General features: G+C 53.7%; 1 protein-coding gene across 1 annotated transcript in view; it reads right to left on the reverse strand.

Moving 5' to 3' along the window:
- Positions 1–1,575: 1,575 nt before the first annotated feature.
- UBIAD1 (UbiA prenyltransferase domain containing 1) overlaps positions 1,576–25,010 on the reverse strand; it is a 38,005-nt gene continuing 14,570 nt past the window's right edge. The window contains exons 2-3 of the transcript XR_011436544.1: positions 20,059–20,172; positions 1,576–1,675 (exon numbers count right to left, since the gene is read on the reverse strand). The gene's annotated coding sequence lies outside the window, so the exon portion shown is untranslated. The remainder of the gene's footprint in view (positions 1,676–20,058; positions 20,173–25,010) is intronic.

Raw genomic sequence — 25,010 nt, forward strand, 5'->3', positions numbered from 1 at the left:
CACTTCCTCCTCTCTTGCAGGAGTGTGGACCGTGACCCACCTCCATAGCCACCCACCTGGGGGCTCTGTCTTCTCTGTCCCTCTGCCCCACCAGCCTGAGGCTCACTCTCACGCCCTGCCAGGTCATGAAGCCATGTCTTCGTTACCTGGAGGGAAGAAGAGAGAGACCCCGCACCAGACTGTGTGCCTGGCGGTCAGGCCCCAGCTCAGCAGAGAATCCAACTCTGCTCCCAAAACCACTGAGCAGCTCAACCCATTTTGCAGAGGGGAATGTGAAGGCACCGAAGTTCGGGTTATTCTCCGCTTCTGTGCTAGGCCTGGGACCCGAGCTCCTCCCAGCAGCCTCGGGAGCAGGTAAGAGTTCAAATTGTGCCATCTGCAACCTGGGTGTGAATTTCAGCTCCACCAGACACAAACTGTGTGACCTTAAGAAAATGACTTACCTGTCTGAGCCTATTCACTTGATTAAGTCTTTCATTTAGTCAACAAATATTTAGTAGCACCTAGTGTGCTCCAGGCCTTACAGTGGATGCTGCGGATGCTGCTGTGAACAAGAGGAACTCACAGTCTCAGACTGAAGATGGGCAACAAGTCAACAATGAGTACCATGACTTGTGATCCCTGCCAGGAGCGGAGGATAGGGTTCGATGGAAGATGATAATCAGGAGAAGGAGGCCTCTTTAGACAGAGCGCTTGTGAGGATGAAATGGCATCATACATGTAAAGCCCTCGACTCAGGGCCTAGCACATGGTAAGTGCCAGGACCCGCGAGCCCCTATTTCTAGGGGCCCAGGGGAAAGGGGGAGGGTGTCAGAACTGCCTTCAGCTCCAAGCCCAGAGCTGGCCAAAGCGGGGAGCCTGCTTTCTCCCCCCACAGGTCAGAACTCAGCACTGGCCGCTCTTGTGGGGAGGCGGGATAGCCCGACTCCTAACTCTGGTCTGGTGCTCACCTCACTTCCTGGAGTGGGAGAAGGAGAGGGGACTCCGAGGCCCCTCCTCCAGTGACCAGCCCTCTGGGCTCAGATGGGGGGACACAAGGGACAGCATGGAGGAGGATCCAACTCTGTAGGCTCCAGACAGAATTTGCAAAACCTCCACTGTTCCTGGTCACTCAGGGCTAGAAACCCCTCTGAGACCCTTCGTGGGGACAGCTGGGGGAAGACACGGGCCCCTGCCCAAAGCGGGAGCCAGCCCTGCCTCCTGCCTTTCCCCATTCCCTGCAGCAGCCGTTCGCTGCAGTCATAAAGATGCTTTATAACCCTCCGGTAGGGAGACAGTTCAGCAGAGCTCCTGAGCTGGGCGGGTGGCTGCCCTGACCTTCTCCCAGACCGGAAGGGAGGAGCTGCCATCTTTCACGGGTTTGGAGTTGGAGTGAGAAGGGACAGCTGGATATCAGTCTGAAATGGTCCTTGTCTGTGGGTGCCCCTGCCCCCACCCCAAGGAACCGACAGCAGAGTTGGGTCTAGGCTCCCTTAAGAAACACCCTCCTGCTCCCCAGGGACCCCCATCCCAGCCCCACTTCTACCCTCCTCACCTCTCCCGGCATTCCTTTCTCCCCTCCCCTCTCCCTGCTGGGGCAGGAGAGAGGCACACAGCACCTTGAAAGTCATCCCAGACCTCCAGGGTGACCTCCTGATCTTTTCCAGGCATCTCCATCTCCTGGGGTCTCCTTCGCCTTTTTGAAAAAGAAATTAATATACTTTATTTTTCAGAGCCGTTTTGGGTTTACAGAAACAATGAAGGGAAAATCCCATATACCCTCTCCCCCTGCACACAGTTTTCCCTATTATTTGTGTGTGTCTGTGTGAGGAAGATTGGCCTTGAGCTAGCACTCGTGACAATCTTCCTCTGTTTTATGTGGGATGCCACCACAGCATGGCTTGACGAGCAGTGTTAGGTTGGTTCCCAGGATCCAAAGCTGTGAACCCCGGGCCTCGGAAGCAGAGCGCAAAAACTTAACCACGATGCCACCAGGCCAGCCCCTAGTTTCCCTTATTATTAACACCTTGCATTAGTGTGATCCTTTGCCTTTTCCACTTTCCAACTTTGGGCCCCAGTGTCCTACTCTGGTTCTGCTTCCCCCGCCCTGGTGCCAAGGCTAGTACACCAAGTAACCAGTGTACCAAGCAATTGATACAGCAAGTGACTGAAGTACCAGGTGGCTGATGTGGATGCTGCCCTTCCTAGCACTCGCCCCTGCCTCCCCCCAGGCCCAGCTCATATGACTGGTCTCCTGGCCCCTACCCACCCAGGAAGATTGACAGCTAGGAGAGAGGGGCATTGGGTTGGGACACCCAACCATTCTTCATCTCCAAGGTCCTCAGCCACCTCTTCCTCTGAGGACCCCAGCCAGGTAAAGGACAGTGCTCAGACTGGGTGGGGCAGAACAGAGGAAACCCTGGCCTCCCTGTGGTCCCTCCGACTTCTCGTAAGAAGTTAATAAAATTGCAGGCAGGAATGACCCAGAGGACATGATTTACTCAGGCTGGGGAAAAGCTTTCAATAAGGTCCCTCCATAAAAGGCCATTAAGGGAGTGGAATAACCACAGGCTAAGGGGCAAGTGTTATGGATTCCAGAGTGGTTTAAGCGGAGGAATTAAAGAGGCATTCAGAGCCGCGAGACGTTATTAATAACCACACTGGGAGTTTGTAAGGACTTTTCATCTCAGCTGGCTTTGCAGGCACTAGCTCCTCAGCGCTCAGGTCTCTGGTGGAGATGGAAGGAACGAGCAGGCTGGGGGCCAGGCTCACCCCACTTTTAAGCTGAATGAGCGGGTGCGATGGGCTGAGGTCTGGGAGGTCAGGGGTCCCTGGAAGATTCTGGGTGACACACTTCCTAGTGCTGAAAGATGAGACTCCGGAAGGAAGGGCAGCCCTGGGGGAGGGCAGGAGCGTGGGGGTGAGTACGATGTCCAGCCTTCAATCCTATGACCAGGCTGAGGGGCGTGTGCCGTTTGCAGCATGTGGGAGCAGAGAATCCACATTTCCCGTCTACAGGCTCCAGAGGGAGAGTCCCCCCGAGGAAAAAGAGGCTACTCTCCCTGGCCTCCTTCAGCTTGCCCACGAGGACCCCTCTGGAGCCTGGACACGGGCCTGAAGAAGCTGCGGTCTCACCTTGTATGTGGGCCACCCCAGCCCACCCGAATCTCCTGGATGAAAAGCCCAACACCCATAAGGTCCGAGCCCCTCCTCCTAACCCATCTTTCAAGGCTCAGGTTAAGTGACACCTCCTCCATGAAGCCTTCCCAGCCCTCACTTTGACCTTGCCCCTCTGAGCTATACCCTCCTCACTCCCTACTCTTGATAATGCAGACAAGGATCCCCACTTCCACAAGGTTCCAGCCCAGCAAGGCCCAAACCTATGTCCAGGGTCATCCCATTCAACCCGGTTTCCGCCTTGGGTCTTCCTAGAGGCCTGTGCTCCTAGAGACAGACGGGCACAGAGAGGCCACAGAGAACCTCAGATAGGGCTGAATTCTGAGCAGGGCACCTGCATCCCAGCTCTGTTCTTCTCTGTAAGGTACCCTTCCCAGAATTTCTCTCTCCTGCTGAAATTAGCATTCTTTTAAATGTTTTCACGCTGTCCAATCCTTCCTGAAATGTGCATATTAACGGGGAAGATGACCACCTCAGCTACTTCACTGGGCCCGACATTAATCTCCACGACCCCATTACACTTAACGCGCCTGGTCCTCTGGGCTCAGCCTCATAAACTCAAGTCAACTCCAGAACGTTCCCCGCTGCCCAAGGTTTGCAGCTGCAGAGGGCCAGATGCCGCCTGGAGGGCCAGGGGAGGCAGCGCGGCCCTGCTGGGCTTGACGTCCATGGGCAGAGACCCCAGGGGGAGCTGCCTGCCTTGGCTGCCCCTTACTGAGTTTCTCACACCGGCAGCCTCACCGGGGGCGAGTGACTTCCTCATTTCACAGAAGAGGAAGCTGAGCGTGTGAGAAGTAAAGGCATTTGCTGAAGCTGAAGCCAAGATTTGAACCCTGGGCGTTCTGGGCTCCAAGCCCTTGACCACCACACTGGCACTCCCCAAGAAGTGGCTTGCGTAAGGAAGGTGATGGGCAGGGGGTGGTCCTGTGATGTGGCTTGACCACCTACTGACTGTGTGACCTTGGGCAAGGGCAATTAGGAGATAAGAGCAGATTTTTATTTATAGCTCTTCATGTATATAATACATTTAATCTTCATTGCAACCCTGTGAGGTAGATACTATTACCACCCTTCTATAGATAAGAAAGTTGATGCACAGAGAGGATACATAACTTGCCTAAGGATGAACAGCTAATACCTAGCAGAACCAGGATTCAAAACCAAGGAGTCTGTCCTCGTAACATCCACATTATATTGCCCCCTCGGTAAAGACAGGGCAAACCTACCTATTACTCCATTCTTCCAGATGGCCTCCTGACCATTCACAGCTGGAAACTTCTTGTCCTGAGTCCAGTGTAACTTTCAGATCAGACTGCATCTTCAGAGCCCATGCGACCTCTCATTTGGCCCAACTGAAGACGGCAAAGAGCAGGGAGCCCACCCCTCAGCTCTGTCCTGCACCCCACCCAGCCAACCGCTGCTTGGGGAGATTCCCATGGGCTGATGGTCATCCAGCAGCTAAGCATGTGTGGCTTCATCCTGAAAATTCCTCAATAGAATTCTTTGGGCTTTTCCACCAGGATTGGGACTCCCCATTGGCAAATCGGGACACCCTCTCTGCATCAGCCTAGGTCTTGGAGGCAGGTCAGGGCAGCGTCCAGGGGGTTCATGCCCTGGGACTCCCATTCCTACCAGAAAGATGCCAACAGGACAGGTGACCCAGAAACACCCCTCTCCCCCCAGGTCCCTCCACTGCTGGGCAAATGTTTTGAAGCCTCCACCATCAGGCCAGACTCTAAGAGTGCCTAGAACCAGATCTCTGTCCTCCAGAATCCGTAGATTGTCTCACCCTCTGCCCTTAATGAGGGTCCTAGGCCACTGTCGGGTCTCAGGGACACATTCCTGAGTTTGCTCCAGCCGCAGAGGGCAGCGAGGAGGCAGGCGAGAGGTGGGCTGGCCGGTGAGCTGCCAGGTCAGGAATGGGGTCCCTTCTCCCTCGCAGGGATACAGCAGTCCTGGGGCCTCCCTGATGTGATTTATCAGACAATGACAACCTTTAATGTCCGCTCTGCTATAATCTCCTTTATCTTAATACAATCTTTTCCTGTCGAACTCTCCAGAGCCCCGACTGCTATTTTCAATGGAGGGATTTTTTTTTTTTTATTACGACTTGATACTGTGATTACTGTCGAACTCTCACTCTTTGTGGAGGGGAAATTAATAAGTTTTTCTTAAGCACTCTGCACAGGCCCTGCATGCTGATTAGGCCGGCCGGCTCCCCCAGGTGGGAGTCAATTATCAACCTGGCCTCTCGCCTGCCAAGACCCAGCAGTTCTCACATCTGCGGGGAGCTGGTTAGGAGGTGCCAGCTCTGGTGCCAGCACCTCCGGCAAGTGCTGGACATCCCGTGAGGGTCAGGGGTTCACCCCGCTCCGTGCCTGGCTGGGTCTTGGGGCAGGAATTAAAGACGCTGAATCCTAGAACCAAAAGAGACCTTGTTTCTCAGTTCTTCAGTCCTTCCCCTCCTGCATTACAGAGGGAGGAACTGAGGCCAAGCAAGATGTGACTGGGTTTCAGTCACAGACAGCTAGGGCCAAGGCTGGGGCTGTCACTCCTCGGTGACGTCCTGGTACTCTCACTCCCTCCCTCCTGGGAAAACGCGTTTGCTCTTTCCTCTCCGTCTGGCTGCAGCCCCTCTGGCTGCACTGCTTGCCTTTGTCCTGTTCTAATTGGGCTGAAGGATTGACAGGTGAGGTCTCTTCGCCCCACAGAGACAGTAACTGGAAACACAGCCCCAGCCCCACCGGATCCTGCTCTGCTCCCAGCTCCAGTCATGCTTGGCTTGGTCGAGGGAAGGGCTCCCTTGGGCATCCTGCCAGCCGGCTGCCTACTCGGGCAAGCATGGTGGTAAACAAAGAAAACAAACAGCACCCCTTCTCCCCTGACCATGGCCGTCCTCTCAGCCAAGCTTGTCACAGCCACCGCCCTGGGAAGTGGGGAAGGGGAGGGACCAGGCTGACGCCACCACCCAAGACTAGGGCAGGCTTGGCAACAAGGTGGTCCTAGTGCAAAGAGGGACCAGGGGACCTAGAGGTGGTCTCAGGAATGGCCTGGAAAGTGGAAGAAAGCTCCTAGGTGGCCCCTGAGGAGACAGCCCTACCCTAGCCCCCACCCAACTACACTGACAGAGAGCAGTATTGGGTGCAATGGGAGGGAGTCGGGTTAGACGGCAGGAGAGGACTGTCAATCACAAGCAAGGTTTGCCCCTCCCTGGAATCACCAGAAAAATGACAGCAGTCAAAGGAAGCTCAAGTTGAAAGCTTGAGACCATCCCTCAGAAATTGAGACCGGGGCTCCTCTGACTGCGTGCAGGGCAGAGAGTCTTGACCTCCTTGCTCCAGGGGAGAACAATGGATTCAGATCATCAGGCCTCAACTTCTCTTCAGCCTCTGAGCTGCATGATCTTGCTTTCCTCAGGTTGCAGAATGAAGACACTGGGCCACTGTCACCTATAGACAGCACCTGAGAGGAGAGCTGAGCGGAGAGACACACAAAATTTGGGAAGAAAAGCAACAGATCCAAAGCCGTCCTGTTAGCAGGACTGAGGCACATGGGGTTGGGGAGTGAGGCACTCATGTACTTTTTCAGTCATTCAACAAACAGAGCACCTGAGACGGTCCCTGTCCTCCTGGGTGCCCACGTTCTAGAGCCAGAAGGCGGTCATGAAACAGGGAACCACATAAAATGACTTCAGCCAGGTGAGTGCTCCATGGGGAGAGATGCAGAGAGGTGAGGGAGCTGGGGAGAACCAGAGATGAGGGGGCTGTCTGCCCTGTGCAGGGGTGACTCGGAGGGATGGGACGGCCTCCCTTCTCCCACCAGCTGTGGCCCCACAGCTCTCTAGGGTGGAGACAGATAAGAAAGCTCCTCCCTTCCCCAGTGGGGGGCAGCAGACAGGCTCCAAGCAGGCAAGGTGATGGGCAGGCAGGTGCCTGGGCTCAAGGGAGGCTGGGCCATGAGAGGGGAGGCTTAGGTGGGCACCTGTAGGGGGTAAGGGGAGGGAGTGGACGCTGGGGCTGAGCTCTGACAACAGAGTGACAGAGCATTACTCTTACCAAGTAAATTAAACCCATTAATCACTCTAATTAGCACAACTGCTCAGCAGGCCCTTGGCTGGGCTATTAATACATTGGCACGGTCTCCCCCCATGGACTGGGTGACCTCCCCACAGCCGACCAGTGCAGGAAGCCTTGGTGCCAGCTGCCAGCCTCTGCAGTAGGAGGATGGAGAATGGGGACCTGGGTGCTCTGAGCATGGGAGAGGCCATGGTCCCTCTGGCCACAAGATTTCTTCGGATCACCTAAATGGCCACATTCCACTAGCACCTAAGCGCCATGAGGTAGGGACCTTGTTGGCCTGGTTCGCTGCTGTAGCCAGCCCCAGCATCTAGAAGAGTGCCTGGCACACGGTAGGTGCTGGGAAAGTATTTGCCGAATGAATGGATGAACGAATGAATGCATGCTCTCTCTCTTCTGGGCATTTGTACAAACTGACAAGACCTTGCTTGAAACACTCACTTTGCCTAGCTAATTCTGCAGATCCTTGTGTTAGCTTAGATGCCGTCTCTGCCCTGAGAAGCCTTCCTGTCCCCCAGGTGGGACGACATGTACATCCTTTTTTGCACCTGGAGTCTCCTGTGCTTAGACCTATTGTAGAACTTGACACACAACATTACAATTGCTTGTTTATGGATCTCTCTCTCTCCCATGAGACTCAATGCTCTGTGACAGCAGGGGCTGGGGCTGGGTCACCATTGTGTTCCCAAGGCCTGGCCCAGTGCTTGTACGTGGTAGGGTTTTAAATATTTGTTGAATGACTGAGTGAGTGAATCAGTGAGGAGTGGGAAACCAGCTGCTGGGCTGCTCTGAGTCGCATGTGCTCTTCCCTGACTTTGAGTGGGCTGAGAGCAACAGGCACGGACGCGAAGGGAAGGCGGAGCCTGAGCCCACAGCCCTGAATGCCCGGGCTCCTCTTCCAGGCACTCGCATCTCCCCGATCTGTGCTTTAATAAGAGAGATGCCAACCTCACAGACCAGAGCCTCTGGGTCTCCAGGTGAGGTCTTCCTGTTAGCACATGCCTGTCTCCAGAATTTCTTGGTAAGGCACCCCCAGGGCTGGTCCCTCTACCCGGGCCCCACCTCTCACCCCCAAGAAAGGCACAAGGCCACGCTGGGAGCTCCCTCTAGTGGCAGACAGGCCCTGAGGCTCAGCTCAGACTTGACCTTGTGCCCAGGGTGGGCGGGCAGGTGTCCAGGATGATGTGGTGGCCTCAGAGACCAGATGTTTGTCCTTCCATGGTGAGAACATGTGGAAGTACTCAGGGAACTGGAAGATGCCGCCCAGATGTCAGTGGGAGCAGGGGAGAGGGTACAAGATGAGGCTGCAGGAGAGTTGGCTGGGTCTCTGACTCGGAGGGCTGGAGAACGGAAGGCCAGGAATCAGAAGATGAAATCAGGTCCACATGAGGCCCCTCACTGGGCATGCGAGAGGTGGCTTGGGGTGGGCACCCTCTGCTCAGGCGTGCCTCCGTGGCCCCAGGGCCCTGTGAGCTCAGTGCGGGGCCTTTGGAAGCAGCACACCTGAGTGAGCATATTTCTGTTACTTAACCTCTCTGAGCCTCAGTTTCTTCACCAAGAAAATGGGATAACACCTACCTGGCAGGTGTGGGGCTTAAATGAGACAAAACAGGTGAAGCTCCGGGCACATAACAAGCACTCAGTGTTTATTATACCCAACGAGCCCCAACCAGTCCACCACAATGGGACCAGGAGCCCCTCTCCGTGCCTGCTCCCCAACATGGACTCCCCCTGACACCCTCTTATGCCCCATCATTTTTCTTCTTCCCTAAAATGAAAGTCACAACTGAGTTGATGTTGGGTAAACAGTCCTGACCCCCGACCTTTCCTCTGAGCAGGACCAGAGGGAGATTTCACCCATGATAGGCCAATGGCTGAGCCCTTCAGGGACACCCTGACCCCACCCCTCTCAGAGTACTGGGGCCCAGGTGTCTCCCAATGGAGGTGGGAAGGTTATTGGCCAAGGAAGAAGGACTATGATCTTCCTAGGATCCCACAGTTCAGTGGATGTCAGTTATTTCTGCAGCCTAGTCCCATTTCGTCTGAGAAACCGCCCCCATTCCAGGTGGTCCTGGTGAGACTGTCAATCAAGTGCCCTGCCTCTTCAAAGGGGTGGGCATCTGGCCTGGCTACGCCAATCACAGTATAGACTTATTCCCTTGGGCACTGGTGATTGGTCCAAGTGTGGCCATGTGACCTAAGCAAAGCCCATTGGATCCCTTACCAGAATATAAGCTGTAGGAGGGCAGGGAGTTTGCGGGTGTTAGTGCTTTGCATGTGGTAGTGGTTCATAAACGTTCGCTGAGTGGATGAATCTGATGGAGTTGCCAAGTGTGGGGATGGGGGTGCTGGTGTGAGGCTGGTCTCAAGGCACCAGGAGGAGGGGTCAGGGTTACCACTAGCCTAGACAGCATCTGACATGTATTAGGAGTAGGTGAGTCCTCCTGGCAGATGAATTAGGAAAAGTGCCCCACTGGACCAACGCTGCCTTGTCCCAGGGCACAGAGCTTGGCAAGGGGAGCATTGGGTGTACTTCGGCTCCCACTCGGCTCCTCAGCTAGAGCCTTTGAGCAGTGCCCAGACCGCCAGCATGTGTAGCCACCACCTCCCTGCCACGAGGACAGAAGAGAGAACTGCTGGTAACGAGGTTAGAGATAGACAGACGGACAGAGCCCTGATGACATTATTTGATCCCTGATTCCCCTACCAACGGAACCAATAAAGACCCTTTTGTGCTGAAGCTACTTAAGTTGGGTTTCTATAGCTACCGAAATGTCCTGATCGGGACAACAGCCAAGTCTCAGCCTTGCATTTCCTGGGATCCTTAGGCACCCGGACACAGTCCCTCCAAACCCATCCCTCCTGTGGGCGTGAGGATATCAAGCCAAGAATAACTGGGGCTGGCCCCGTGGCCGAGTGGTTAAGTTCACGCGCTCCGCTGCAGGCGGCCCAGTGTTTCGTTGGTTCAAATCCTGGGCGCGGACATGGCACTGCTCATCAAACCACGCTGAGGCAGCGTCCCACATGCCACAACTAGAAGGACCCACAACGAAGAATATGCAACTATGTACCGGGGGGCTTTGGGGAGAAAAAGGAAAAAAATAAAAAATCTTTAAAAAAAAAAAAAAAGAAGAACTGTGGTTTTTAGGAACGAGGCGTGAATCCCAAAAACTGGACCTGATTTCCAGCTCTGCCCCGTAGTCCCTGGAGCCAGCCGACCTGGATTGCGATCCTGGCTCCATCACTTACAGTCCCTGTAACCTGGGGCAGTCCCCTAACCTCACTGGGCCTCAGTTTCCTTATCTGCAGACGCGGGTAAGAGCAGTATCCACTTCATAAGGTTGTTGGGAGCGTTCAATGAGTTAATATGGGTGGAGCTCCTTGAGTAATACCTGGTACCTAGCAGCAAATGTCAGCTGGTAGTGTTATTACTACCTGTGGACCCTTGAAGAAATCACCTCCCCATCTGTAGAATGGGAATAAAGATCCCCGAGCTAGAAGGTTGTTATGAAATTAAAATGGGCAAAGCCATGGGCCCAGGCCTTCACACACAGCAGGTGCGCAGTAAATGCTAGCGGAATCTGAATCTTTGGCTGCTTCTCTGAAACCTTTGAACTGAGTTCTCCCCCTGCCGGAGCCCAGAGAAAACAAGTGTGCATTTCAGCAGGAAGCCCAGCAATGAGGAAATAAATCCTCATGCATATTATTCCTGAGTAAAAGTTCTCCTGGGATGCTCCTTGCTGGTAGCCTTCTCATTCCACAGCCAGCACGTGGCAGGGGCTGCGCGCTCACCTCTGCTCGCTCGCTCTCGCTGGCTCGTCCTCCAGGGGAGAGAGGAAGGGAGAGGGGAGGAAATTGAAAAGTCTTTGAGCCTGCCGATGCACGTCACGGAGTCCTGAGGCCCAGTCCGCCAAATCACAACCCAGTTCCCTGCCCGTCCTTCTCTGCTGTTTCCTGTAATTAGTCTGCCTGAGCATTTAGGGGAACCCTGGGAGGATGGGAAGAGGGGGCAGGAGCACCTGAGGCAGGGGCTGCAGAGCAAAGCAGAAGGGAACCAGCTGAGAGGACCCCTGCCCAGCAGAAAGGGAGCAGCGGGGACCCACGCCCTGATGTCCCGTCTGGAGACACGGCCTTCCAGAGAGCTCGTCTGTGCTGGCTACGCTGTCTGCTGGCCTTTGACACCACAGGATAAGCCGGGACCTGTTTCCAGCCTGCCTCGGCCATTTACTAGCTGTGCCGCTGAAACTGGGGGCCGGGGGTTGGGTGGGGAGGGCTGAGCTTCCTCATCGGTAAAAGGGGAATAAGCGACACTGGCCAAGTCTGCGATGAGACACGGCAAAGACTCCATGGAATTGAAGTGTGGACATCATCCTGAGATGGACAGCTTTCCCTGCCTTTTGAGGAAGTTTATCTTCCCTCAGAGCTCCAAGCTTGGTGCTTCCTGGCTGGATCGCCTCCCACTTCATTTCTGGGGCACAGGGAGGACTGCAGTCGATTCTCCATTTTAGAGTTGAAGAAACTGAGACTGAGACAGGGGAAGGTGGCAGGGTCAAAGTCAAGCCCAAGAGAGGCTTTCCCCAGGATGAGGCAATCTGAGCCCTGCCACTTTTAGCTGTGTGATCTTAGGCAAGTCACTTAACCTCTCTGGGCCTCAGTTTTCTTACCTGTAAAATGGTAGGGTGATGATAATCATTAATAAAGTGTACGGCACATAGGAAATGTTCAAAATAATAGTTAATACACACTGATCACTGTCTCTGTGGCACGCACTGTTCTAAGTGCTGTTTTTGTTATCATTCTCATTAGCAAGCACAAGTCTCCCCTCGTATTTTCTCCTTTCTGGTGAGGGTTACATTGTAAAGCTCCTCTCCTGCTGCTGCTGCTTCGGTTTCTTTCCTTCTCAGAAACACCTTCCAGAAAGCTGTCTCCCTGAGCCCTCGGTGGGTAACGAGAATGCCCAAATACGACCAGATTTGCAGCCTCCAGGCTTGGAGGAGCCCAGGGAAAGGGGAGAGCAGTTTGGTGCCCCTTCTAGTCCCTTCTGTGAGCCTCCGACTGCATTTTCAATCTGAGGACACGAGGCTGGAATCCAACATCCGCTCGGAAAGGCAGCAAGAAAGCAAGCTGCCCGAGTGAGCTGCTGGGAAATCCCCTGAAACGGCTCCCTCCATTTCCCTCATTTTCACAGACGATGATTTATGAAGACATCTGTCTTCCAGCTTAAATCTGCTTCCTAGGACTTGAGCCGTCTTCGATGTAAAACTAATGAAAGGTTTATGAGTTACTGAGCTCCAGGTACTGTTGATAAACTCCCTCACATGCCGTTGTTACGGCTCGTCGTCTGCACAGCCGCACCTGCAGCGTGGATCATTCTCACCCTCCCCTCCGGAGAGGAAGCCCGTTTGTGCCGCCGCTCGTCCGCTCCACCAGCGGGCAGGGAGAGGTCCAGCCGGCAGGGGAACTAGGGGCTGGCAGAGACTCCAAGATGACGTGGAAAATTTCCAGAAACAGATGGTGGTGATGGTTGCACAACAATGTGAGCATACTTAATGCCACTAACTGTACTCTTCAAAATGGCAAATATGGTAAATTTTATATTATGTATATTTTACCACAATTTTTTAAAATTGATTTTAAAAGGCCACAGCCCTTGGCCTGGCTGCTGCCTCAGCACTCCTTGCAGTCTGGAAGATCCATTTCCTAAACACAGGGTACAAAGCTACTCTGGGACCTCATAACCTGTGGCCTGGAGAGCCTTCCAGGTGTCTGCTTCCATCTTTCTTGCTGTACTGTGAACCCCCTTATCTGTCTGATGAACTGTGGCTTCCTCGTGGGAGGATGGAGCCTCACATCACAGATGCAATAAATATAAGCTTAGTAGATAGAGTGGGCCCTGGAAGCAGATCCTAGCTGGGGTTCAGATCCTAGCTCTGCCACTGAAGGGCTGTGTGGCTTGGAGCAAGTTACTTACCCTCTCTGTGCCTCAGTTTCCTCATCTATAAAATGGGGAGGTACCTACCCCATAAGAAGCTGTAAGAAGTTAGCACTTTTACTATGCTTGGCACCAATAACACCTAGTAAGTGCTCCATAGAGGTGGGCTATTCTTGTCCCCAGCTTCCCCTCTGCTTCAGTTGCTGCTGATGGCATTTTCTTTGGCGTGAAAGATGTAGCAAGGTGGGGGGGTGCGCAGCAAACAGATGGTAAAGCTGGGTGGAGGGTGCGAAATGGTGGCAGAGTTTGAAGTAGGTGTGCAGTGAGGGTCTGCCTTCCCAGACTGCAGTTGCTCACGTCCTAATTTCTGAAAAAGAGTCACAGGGCACAGCCTTTAGGGGCTGGCCACTCTGGAGGCAGATACAGCCACCCCAGGGACCCCTGGTAGCCAAGATATCAGCAGGGATTGGCTGGAGTGTAGGGGAAGCGGGGAGCAGTAACAGCCAGCCCTTATGATCGTATGTGACTTCTGAAGCCTGTTCATAAAAACCAAGGCAGCTTCTGCCTTGTTCTCTCTCGTCTCACTCACTCTGAGGAAGGCACCACCATGTCAGGAGGCTCATGTGGGGAGAAAATGAGGCCTCCTGCCAACAGCCAGCACCATGGGAGTGAGCCATCTTGGAAGTGGGTCCTCCAGCCCCGGTCAAGCCTTCAGATGACCACAGCCCCAGCGGATCTCTTGACTGCAACCTCGAGAGAGACCCTGAGTGAGCTCCTGACCCACAGAGACTGGGAGAAATAATAGATATAGGTGTTTATTATTGTTTCAAGCAACTAAGTTTTGGAGTAATTTGTTATGCAGCGATGGATAATAGAGGTGGGCCAGGGGGATGGGAAGGCAGGGCCAGGAGCGTCTCACACTGGGGTGTGGAGCCGATGGAAGACACCCTGTGTACCTCCCCTACACTTCCACCCTGGTTTTTACTCAAGTGAAATCCACTTCTGAGTTTTGCTGCTTCCCAAACCCAGCCAGCCCTCCGCCCTCCACGCCTGGAACCTGCTGCCTTCTCGGTGCCTCGAGGCTGGGGAGGGGGCTCGTCCTTCTCACCACCCCGGCTGGTGGCTGGGGGCTGTCTAATAGAGAGATCGAGGCGCTGCTGGCAGGAAAGGCTCTGCAGCACCCGGGAGCCCTGGAGATTTTAATCCTCTCCCTCTTTAATCTTTCTTTCACCTCCTTTGGTTCACAGGTCTCCACACACATCGCAGAGTTTCGAAAGATAAGCCCCACAACCGGAGATGGCAACACACCCTCCTCTGCTCCAACAGGAGTAGAATTCAGCCAAGCAGGAATCCACAGAATCTCTCACTGTCTTCTGGGAGCTGGAGGAGCCTGTGGGCTCAGGGACCCAGGAAGCTCCGCCCCAGACTGTTGTTTCCTTTGGCCTCTGGGTCAGTCCTGCTGAAATCCCACAAGGTCCCTGGATGGGCTGGGAGCTGGGGGCCTGCGTTACCTCCGGACTGGCTGGGCCAGGCAGAGGCAGTGTGGCTTAATGGTCAAGAGCAGCGGCTTTTGAAGTCAGACAGGTCTGGAAACAAATCTCAACTTGGCCACTTCCTGCCATGGGACCTCGAACAAATAATTTCTTTCTCTGGGACTTGATTTTGCTGGGCACTCAATAAATAGGCCAGGAGTAGGACTTGAGTGTGCAGGTGACCCCTCCCTGACCTCGGTCCCCCTCAGCCTTCCTCTCAGTAAACCGGCAAGCAAGGCAGCTCTCTGGCCTCTGGGCGCCGGCCAGGCTGGGACACCGTGTGATGTAAGGACGTTTAGCAATCCTTCAGGCCAAAGAACCCCCACATAACAAATTCATTCTGTGCAATAAAAAACTTGGCTGCACCCCTGCTCAGGGCGTCTGAGACCCAAATTGCTGTCTTGGCACCTCAGAGACAGAGAAAGAAGAAATGAGCTCAGGGTCTCTGGGAAAAGACCTTAAAACCTGTTTAGAAATCAGATATGTCTGCCTGGCCTCATCTGCCCTCCAGGTGAGGATGAAGGGAAGGGACTCTGGAGGGCTGCCTGTCGGGCACGGAAAATGGTGAGCAAGGAAGAATAGGGTTCCAGGAAGGGGTGTGATAGGGACCCACAAACACAGGGGCCTCCCAGGCGATGCTCCTTCCCCGACCCAGTGAAGCTCTCGGGGCCGAGGGAGAGAAGAACTCCCTGGCTGGTGTTAGGATGAACAGACCTGAAACGCAGACACAGACCAATAAACAGCCACCGCCTTCCATTCATCCAGGCCCAGCTCGCCCCTCCGCAGACCTCATCCGGTTCCTCTCTTCCTCCCCAAGGCTGCCTTGGATGCTTGCTCATTCCTTCCTTCATTTGACAACCTGACGTTGCCATCCTGTTGGTGCCGGTGAACAGGGAGGGCCGGCAGAGTTAATTAACCAAATTGAAGTTCTGAACTCCAGAGCTTACGGAACCAGTCAACCCCCTCAAGTATCCGTCAAAAAATAGGATATCATGGGGGTGCCAAAGAAAGTGAGAAAAATTGCCCAAGGGAGACTGGGACGGCCTTCATAGAGGAGGGCACATTTGAGCTGGGTCTTGAAGGCTGAGTAGGAGCTCATCTCATGAGGAAAAAGAGAAACAGGAGGAGGAAGAAGTGGAGGAGAGGGGGCAGGTAGGGCATTCTAGGCAGAGAAAGCAGCACATTCAAGGCACAGAGGTGGGAAGAGCATAGAAGGGTGTTTTGGGGGGAAGCAGCAAAACACAGAGGTGGATTTCACTTGAATGTGTGGAGAAGGTACATGGGAGTGTCTTCCATCAGCTCCACACCCCAGTGTGAGATGCCCCTGGCCCTGCCCTCCCATCTCCCTTCTCACCTGTTAGTTATCCATTGCTGCATAAGAAATCACCCCAAAACTTAGCTGCTTAAAATGATAATAAACACCTCTATCTATTATCTCTCCCAGTTTCTGTGGGTCAGGAATTCAGGGGCAAGCTCACTCAGGGTCTCTCTCGAGGTTGCAGTCAAGATGTTGGCCAGGACTGTGGTCATCTGAAGGCTTGACCGGGGCTGGAGGACCCACTTCCAAGACGGCTCACTCCCATGGTGCTGGCTGTTGGCAAGAGGCCTCAGTCTCTCCCCACATGAGCCTCCTGACATGGTGGTGGCTTCCCCAGAGTGAGTCGGACGAGAGAGAACAAGGCAGAAGCTGCCATATTTTTTTATGAATTGGCTTCAGAAGTCACATACAGTCATTTCTGCAGTATTTTATTGAACCCCCAGATCAGCCCTATTCAGTATGAAGGAATACCACACAAGGGGGTGAACACCAGGTGTTGGGGCACCTCCACCGGGCAAGCCTTAGTCTACAGAGTTTCAGGGAAGCAAACACTCAGATTCCAAAGCAGGCTCTTCCATCAGTTTCCATGAGGCTTTTCAAGGCGCCTTCCGATAGTGACTGGGTGGGTGGGTGTGGTATAGGACAGGGCTGGTGCCGACCTTCCCTGGGGGATGGGCCTGTGGGTCAGGAGGACCATCTGTGTCTCTCAAATCATGCCAACATGTATCATATGTGGCATAATCATGCCAACTGAATCCTCCTCTAGTCATTGTGCAACTACCCAGCAGCTTCTGGAGTGGTTATCCTCAAAGCAGGCCCATAAATGTGCCCTCAGCAAATCTCTGAGACAGTGGCAGTTGGGTGCCCCACACTTGACAGGGACCAGTTGTGCTCGTGAGATCCATGCAGGTGCCTGGGACCGACTCAGAGGTTAGAGAGGTACTTGAAAGCTCCCAGGAAGTCTCTGTACGCCCAGCCCAGGTCCTGAACAACTCAGACCTGCCTGCCCCTCAGGCTGCACAGGCCGTGTATGATTGGAATGCCAAGTAGCACCTGCAGACAGTTTTATCACACTCTGTATAATGTGTAAATACCATTAAGTTAGACAGATTTTCTCATGAATTCTCGGTCCCAGTGACAGACCAGGAATTAACACAATTGATTTTCCAGTCCCTACTCATTATCAATCATCCCCAGAACTTAGTCACATTTCATCTGTTCCACCTGGGCCCCAGCATCCGTTTGGAAGCTTCAACATATATTAAACTAATAAAGAGCAATGGGCACTGCGTGTCAGGCCTGGAAACTGGTGGGGATGAGCAAAGAAACAAATCTTGGGCAAAAGTTGCTTCTGGAGTTTCTAGATGGAAGAATGCACAGAGTATTTGAGGGCACAGTCCTGTCCCCTAGGATGCTGGCATTGGCCAGTGGACGCCCAGGCAAGGGTGTTAGTAACTAGATCAATTATGATTCGCTATGTGACAAACCACCTCAAAACTTAATGGCTTAGAATAACAACTGTTTATTTGCTCGTGATGCTGTGGGTGGACAACTTGGGCTGGTCTCTCCTGGGCTCACTTGTGTGCAGTCAGCTGGTGGCTGGGATGGCCAGAGAGTCTAAAACTGACTTCACTCACATGTGTGGTGGTTGGTGCTGGATGTCAGCTGGATGGTCTGAGGACCGCAGCTGGGATGGCTCATCTTTGCTTCATGTCGCTTCTCACCCTTCAGGGGGCTGGACCCGACTCCTTCACCTGGCAGTCTCAGGGTCGTCCCAGGTGGAGGAGAGCAGAAGCTGCAAGGCCTATTGAGGCCTAGGCTGGGAAGTCGTACAGCATCCCTTCTGCCACATTCAGAGTAAGACAAAGTCCAGCCCGCACTCAAGGGGCTGGGAAAGAGGCTGTGGCTCTTGATGAGAGGAGTGGGGCTAAGGCACACTGCTAAGGGGCGTGCCACAGGGAGGGGGCTTGTTGCAAACAGCGTACCACCGTCCCCAATCTAGGATCAGGCTCTCGGGCCCTCCTCCAACCCTTAATACCGAGAGGAAGTGGCTCTGATTCAAGACCTGACCTTGGTACCCATCAAAGCAGGAGAGAAGTGTGCGTCCCAGTGACCTGAACAGTGACCACATCCAACACTGAGTGGAGGGACAGGAGATGGAGGGAGGAGAGGACCTATGTCGAATTCTGAATCGTGCCTCAATCTGACTTCCCTGCTACCTGGAATGCTTCTGAACCATCTCGCCCCCAAGGCTGAGCAGCGTGTGATCAGAACTGCCCGTTGGTTTTAACATCAGCAAGAGCATGCACACTTACAGAAGCAAATCTCTCGCAAACAAGTGTGTGTTGTGTGTAAGACACTGATTCCAATCCAAGTCGAAAACAATTGAGGATTATCCGCTGCCTTCGCCTGTCTGTGTCATCCCACCCTAATAGAGAGTACTTGATTCCAATGATATAATTATGGAAATGTTAGCAATCTCTACTTGACAAAGGGCTTTTGGGGTAAACGTTTTACTGAGGTGTATTGTACATTCAGAAGAATGCAAAAGTTGTACGTGTGTACATCAGCGACTCTTCTCAAAGTGAATGCCTGCTTAATCTGTGCCCTGAAGCCCCCTTCGGATCCACCCCCCAACAAAGGGCAACCGCTCTCCTGACTTCCGACACCATAGATTAGTTTTGAAAGGTTGTATATTCGTAGGGAAGGTGCTTTAAAGACGCCCATCCGCCCAGCCCAGGTCCCAGCATGGGCGATAACTAAGTTATCGTCACTGGCTTCAGGGTTATTGGATCAGGCGTCCCTGCTCTGGGGCAAGGAGATGGCCTTTCAGCTTCTCAGGGCTCCTCTGCATCCTAAGTGTCATCAGGGCAAGCCCTTTGCTCCAGAGAGCACCTCTTTTGCCACACTAGATCCAAGCATGGGAGCAGGGGTGGGGGTGGGGATTGGGCAGAAGAGTGAGGGGAGGGAAGAAAGGGCCACCAGAGGTCAGCAAGCCACTGGGGGCTCCAGCCAGTTTCCTTCCATTTTCTCCTGGATGACGTTCCTCATCCAACCCCTTGTCACTCAGGATTGCGAGGCAAGCTGTTAGATGGCGTATTAATGCTGGTGTGGAAGGCAGCAGAGCTGGCGGGACACAGTGAGGAGGGGAGGGGTGGGCAAGCTTCAGCAGACCCTTCCTGTGCTTCCCGGAGCAGGACAGAGTGGGTGGGCCTCAGGGAGAGGGGGCAAGCCCTCCCTCAGCTCTGGTACTCAGGGAGCCCGTGCGCTCACCTGGAATCATCACTAGACAATAATGATTGTCTTTATGGAAACCATTTCGGATGAATTCTAATGTGATTCATTATGTGACTTTTTTAGAAGTTCTGCTACAAGGAGGTGAAATAGGTTCTGAATATTAAGTAGTAAGAGGTTACAAAGGGCATCTCTGCCTGTCGGTATTCTCCCCAGTTAATTAGCTTCCTAATACCCATCAGGTAGAGGGGGGATGGGAGAAGAGGGCCTCCTCCAACCCCTACTCTCTCTTATTTCATCCAAGTTGTCCAGGTGGCCCAGGGTACTCTCTGCCCGTGGGAAGCCACTGGCTGGGGGCCTGAGCTCACCTGCCATCAGCCCTTTGGCCCTAACTGGGGGAGGGGACAGGCACAGAGCAGGGTGTGGCACAAGGTAAGGCAGCAAGGGCGTGGGAGATGGAGGAGATGCTGGGCTTCCCTCTCCACCCCATCTCTGCTCCTTCCACCCTACTGAGATATGAAGGAGGCCCCTGTGCGGACAGAAGTGGCTTGAGCTTCTCAGGTTTGAGGGTCAGCAGGGCATAAAGAGTTTTCCCCTCACTCCAGCCAGGGGCAGAGGCCGGGCCAGGTCTTTAGTCTCACCCTGCCAGTCTCAAAGCAGAACGGGGCAACCAGCGCGTGGTACCAGGTTCCTCTCAGAACTCTCCCTTAAATTCCTGATTCTCTCATACAGCCTCGCAGGCCTTCCCTCCCGGGCAGCAGCCCATGGGCTGGATATTTCTCTTCTCATCTGTCTCCCATGAAAACTTACCCATAGTGTATATCATTCATTTTGGGTCCCCTCCTCTGTTCTCCATGGTGACCGGCAGATTTCTTTTCCCTCTGCGAGGCCTCCTCAGTTACGTGCTCGTATTTTGGCAAGGACCTTTGGGAAATATAATGCCTTCATTCAAAGGACTGACTGATGGTGGAATTCCAGGTGCTGGGGCAGGTTGCTGCAGAGCTATTCCGGAGCAGGAGAGCCTCTGAGCTCCATTAAATCGTAGCCACGTGACCTGACGTAAGAGGACAGACTGTTCTTCCCGTGAAAAGTTTTCATCTGCAAACCAGCATGCTGCTGTCAGGTGTAGGGTTAAGCCATCAAGAATGTGCTCAGCAGCAGATGGTTGACTGACTCACTGAATGAATGAATGAGTGAATGGATGAATCCCAAACAAGAATGGAACTCAAGACCTTCATCTCATCAGCCCTTGACCTCATACAACCTCCCAAATTCTGGGAGTCAAAGCAGAAGGCCAGGGGTCCCCATCATCCCTTCCTCTAACATCAGGGTGCAGTCCAGGTGGTGGATGTAGGCACGAAGGAAAGCAACCCTTCCCAGAACCAGTCATCAGCACCCACTGGCCTGGACAAGGGGCCAGCGGGGCAGCTCCTCCCCAAGGCTGGCCCAGAACACCCAGGGCAGGGGACGAGGTCTCTCCCTGCCTCCACTCCATCCAAAACCCCAAGTCCCACAGAAGTGCATCTTCTGGAAAGAGCCTGAAAGAGACGCATGATTCTGTCCCGTTTCTCCGTTCCCCCTCCTGCACTTAACCGCCTATTAGGGACAAAGAGATGGGAATAGAGGACAATAACATCTGTTTTTCCAACAAGCCAGTGACAATGCAGATCTGGAGGCGGAGCTCACGTCAGCACTGGGGCCCAGATGCAGCCCTGCAGCTGCGGAAGCAACTGGCACTTGATCATTTCTCAGAGAGATTATCTCCTGATCAGCCGCTCCTCGCCTGTTTGCTTTATCCTCACCCAAGGAGCCATCGCTGCTCTCTGCAGTATCAGGCCGGCCCCTCTGCTTGCTTTTTATCCCCGTCACGGGCTGGGCCCCTGTTGCGGAAGGAACCTGGAAGCCACAAGTCCTCCAATCTCAGTCCTCCCTTCTTGAGGCCAGGACCAAGGCTGGGACGCTGGCCCATACCACAGAGCGTGGTGGAAAGAGCACTGGGTTAGGAGCCAAAGGACCTGGCTTCTAATCCCAGCTTGGCCACTGGCTCTGCGAACTTAGACAGCTATGTCTGCCTGGGGACATTGACAGCAAAGTGCTTAACCTTGCTGCAGGAGCCTCAGTTTCCTCTTCTCTAAGATGGGCACTCTCATAACTCCATCCTAGAATTGCTCTGAGTCTCAAAGGTGGTAACACACATATGTGAGCCTCATTCGGGTCAGACAGCAGATGAGCTGAGAACAAGGAGGGGGAGATGTGCTCTGTGGGTTTTTGTAGGTGATCTTGTCTGAGGCTGCTCACACCTAAGGATGATGTCTACTAGATTTGCAGAAGCCGCACTTCTGGTCCAGATGAGAGGGACGGCTGAGGCAGCCTCATGGGCCAGGCTGCACAAAGCCATAGATTCATCCGCCCCATTTGCCCTCTCTCTGTTGTGCCTCAACCCTCCCTCTTCTGCCTCCCCTCTGACTCCTCCACCTCGTGCGTGACCAGCACGGGAAGCCCCCACGTGCAGCAGGGGCTGAGGGGGAGCTGCAGAGAGGGTTAGGGGAGGGAAGTGAGAGGAGAGCAGGAAAGAGAATGGAGAGGCAGGCAATGACAAGAGAGGCAGCTGTGGTTCTTTCAACATTTTAAAAGAGATTTAAATTGAATATGAGATTATAAAAATACAACCCATCATGCTTTCCCTCCATCAAAAGAAAGAGGTGTTGAAAATGAAAGAGATTTTTAACCAAATGAGTGCCACATTTAGAGTCAGAGAAGAGCTGATTCGGGTTGAGGCGCTGCCGTCCTGCAGCCACGTGACCTTGAGCAACTCACCTCCCCACTCGGCCCGTGAAACCAGCCCAGTGCGCACTCTCAGGGCCATGGGGAGGCCAGGCTGAGATGCACAGAGAAGGGCTTGGCGACCCCCGGGTTGCTGCCGAGACCCAGAGTCTCTCCCGGGATGGCAGTTAGGCAGTGTGCACGGGCTGCTGTCAGGCCCCCTGCTGCCTCAACTTCCCCATCTCAGGACAGAATCCCAGGAGTGAACGCCCTGCTCACAGCAGCCCAGGCCACCTCCAGGGGTGGCCACCCAGGCCAGGTACCGAACTGCTGAGAAGGACAAGAGAACGCATACCACAGATCAGCCGGGGCAGGCAGTGGGGTTCCCAGCGCAGAGCCTGGCCCCTCCCAGGAGATGGGGCCCCTCCTGGAGAAGCAGGCTCTGGGCTCTGGGCTCTGGGGGAGCAAGATTAGCTGCAGCCACCGATGGCCCAGGGCACAGATTACACAGCACGCTTGCCCACTTGACGAATTCGGTTATCCTTGCACTTCACCATCCCCTCACTGTCCCTTCTTGGAAGAGAAATGACTCTTCTCAGGAGAGCAGCCCACCTCGTGCCCAGCCTCTGTTCTGAGCTGGCAGGATAACGAACGGCTCCATCTCCCTGCCTCTGCCCAGAGCGGCTCTGGGCTATCATTTGCTCACAGCCCCCATGGTTTCCTTTTATTCTCTCTGGAATTGCGCGGAGATTGGTTATCTGGTAATTGAGATTGTTTTACAAGATGTCACTCATTGCATTGGGTTCCATTAATTTTCGGCCCTTCCTGAAACCCAGAATAATAACTGCCCTGCTGGCTGGCGGGGAGGTGTCCCCACATGTACACAAATGCACACACATGCACATGGGCAAATTTTTTAAATATAATGACAACCCTGGTAAAACAGACTTCAGATATTTTCTGGACTTCCTTCTCTTGTTGACCTTCGACAGGAACCCAAGGAGATGATGTTACCTCTCCCCATAGCACAGCTGGGAAATAGGGCCCCCTCAAAATTCCTTTAACCTAGAGATTTTGGAGCCCCTCTGAATGACAGGCCGTTCACAATTGTGGTGCCTAAGACCATCTGTCTCTCCATCCAACACTTTCTTAGCACCTGCTTAATGGTCAGGCTCCCAGGGCCATGGGGCATTCAGATGGGAAGCCACCTTGACAGTCTCTGGCCCTAAAGCTAGAACCTCAGGGATACTGGGCTGGGGGGAGTGACAGCCATAGTCACCTCAGTGGGATTCCAGTCTCAGCACGACCAGGCTTAGGTCTCCCGGAGAGAAAGGCTCCAAATGGGTCATCCCTCGGTTTCCTTATAGAGCCCTATGTGGGTGCCCCCCAAAGGAAATCCCCAAAGGGACCCCCCCACACACACACACACATAGTTTTACAATTTATAGTTTCATTTCTTTTCTGTCTCCTGCCTATCTTATAAGCTCTTTTGAGGACAGGGACCTGGCCTTGTTCATCTTCTATTTTTACTTTTTAACACAGTGCCTGGTACTTATCAGGTGGTCAATAAATGTTTGTTGAGTGAATGAATGAACGTACAGGCATTGTGCCAGCACTGTGAAGAACACCGTCGTGTCAGTCCTGGGTCCTCGGCCCTTTAGTAGGGAAGTCTGAGATTATACAGAAACAGCCACATTCTAAGATGTTCATCAATCAGAGGGAAAAGGGGACTCGCTTTAGGAAGTAGCTGCTACATACCAGGCACCATGCTAAGTACTCTATGAACAATATTTCATTTAAACTCAAAACTACCCTGCAAGGCAAGTACTATCATCCTCTTTCACACAGAAGGACCTGGAAGCTCAAAGAGGTCACGCAGCTTGACTGAGCCCACCCAGTAGGCGAATGATACACCCTGGACTTAATTAAACCCAGTGCTGTCAGACTCCATGAGTGTTCTGCCAGTCGAGCCCTGTGAAGGATATGAGGAGTGTCCGGTTATCTGTCTTTCCTCTGGGTTGTAAGATTCCTAGGGATGGGGACCAGGTCTTATTCACCATCATACCCGAGAGCCTGGCAAGTGCTGGAACCTAATACTTGCTCAATTAACAGTGAATGACTGACTGGTGTCACAGCCGCCTGCAGATGGCGCCAGAGAGGATCAGGGGTCAGAAGACGGTGAAAGGCGTCTGTCCAGAGCAGTGAACTGATCAGAGTCTGGAGCAGTGGGGCATGGAGAAATTAACCTCTGCTGCCCTCATTCTCCCACAGCCCTTGTGCCTCTGTTATGACACTTGGGATGGCATCAGACAACTCACGGATGTGCTCTCTCCCCATCAGCTCTCTGTGAGTCCTCACAGGGCAGGGGCGTGCCTCACTTATCTTGAGTCCTGGGACAGAGCTCAGAGCAGGATCTCAGTAGAGGTGCTTGGCCAGGGGAAGTGTCTGCTGGAAGGCCTGAGTTGGTGACAGTGGTGACCTCTGACCCTCTGGGCAACTCCCCCGAATCTGGGCTCCTCATCGCCTGGCCTTCCCTGGCCTCAGTGCAGCCTAGAGCCGAGGCAGTCTTCCCATGCCCCTGACATGACGCCTTCCCTGGGCCTCGTCCCTCAAAGCCATTCATCTTGATTAGGTATTGGCAGCCTTGGCTGATTAAAGGCCCCATCATCCCCTCCTGTTTGTTTCTCAGGAAGGAGGTGTCAGGGTTTCTCATTCTTCAGGCTTTGACCTTGGCAGTGGTGCGATGGCCCTCAGCACACCGGCCTCAATGCTGCAGTTGTCTGGCTGTGTGCCAAAGAGGTTGATTAAGGAGATCTTTGCCCACACTCTCAGGCAGCAACCAGAGGGCATTCTCCAGCTGGGGGGAATTGCTGGCAGGTGTCCACCAGCATGTCAGCATCCAAGGAAACAAGCACCCTCATGGCCACCTCTTCCTAGAAGCTTTGATGACCACTCATCATCACCTCTTCCTGGAAGCCTTCTTGATTAGCTCCATGCAG

The sequence above is a fragment of the Equus caballus genome, chromosome 2 (assembly GCF_041296265.1).
Source record: "Equus caballus isolate H_3958 breed thoroughbred chromosome 2, TB-T2T, whole genome shotgun sequence".
Classification (NCBI taxonomy): domain Eukaryota; kingdom Metazoa; phylum Chordata; class Mammalia; order Perissodactyla; family Equidae; genus Equus; species Equus caballus.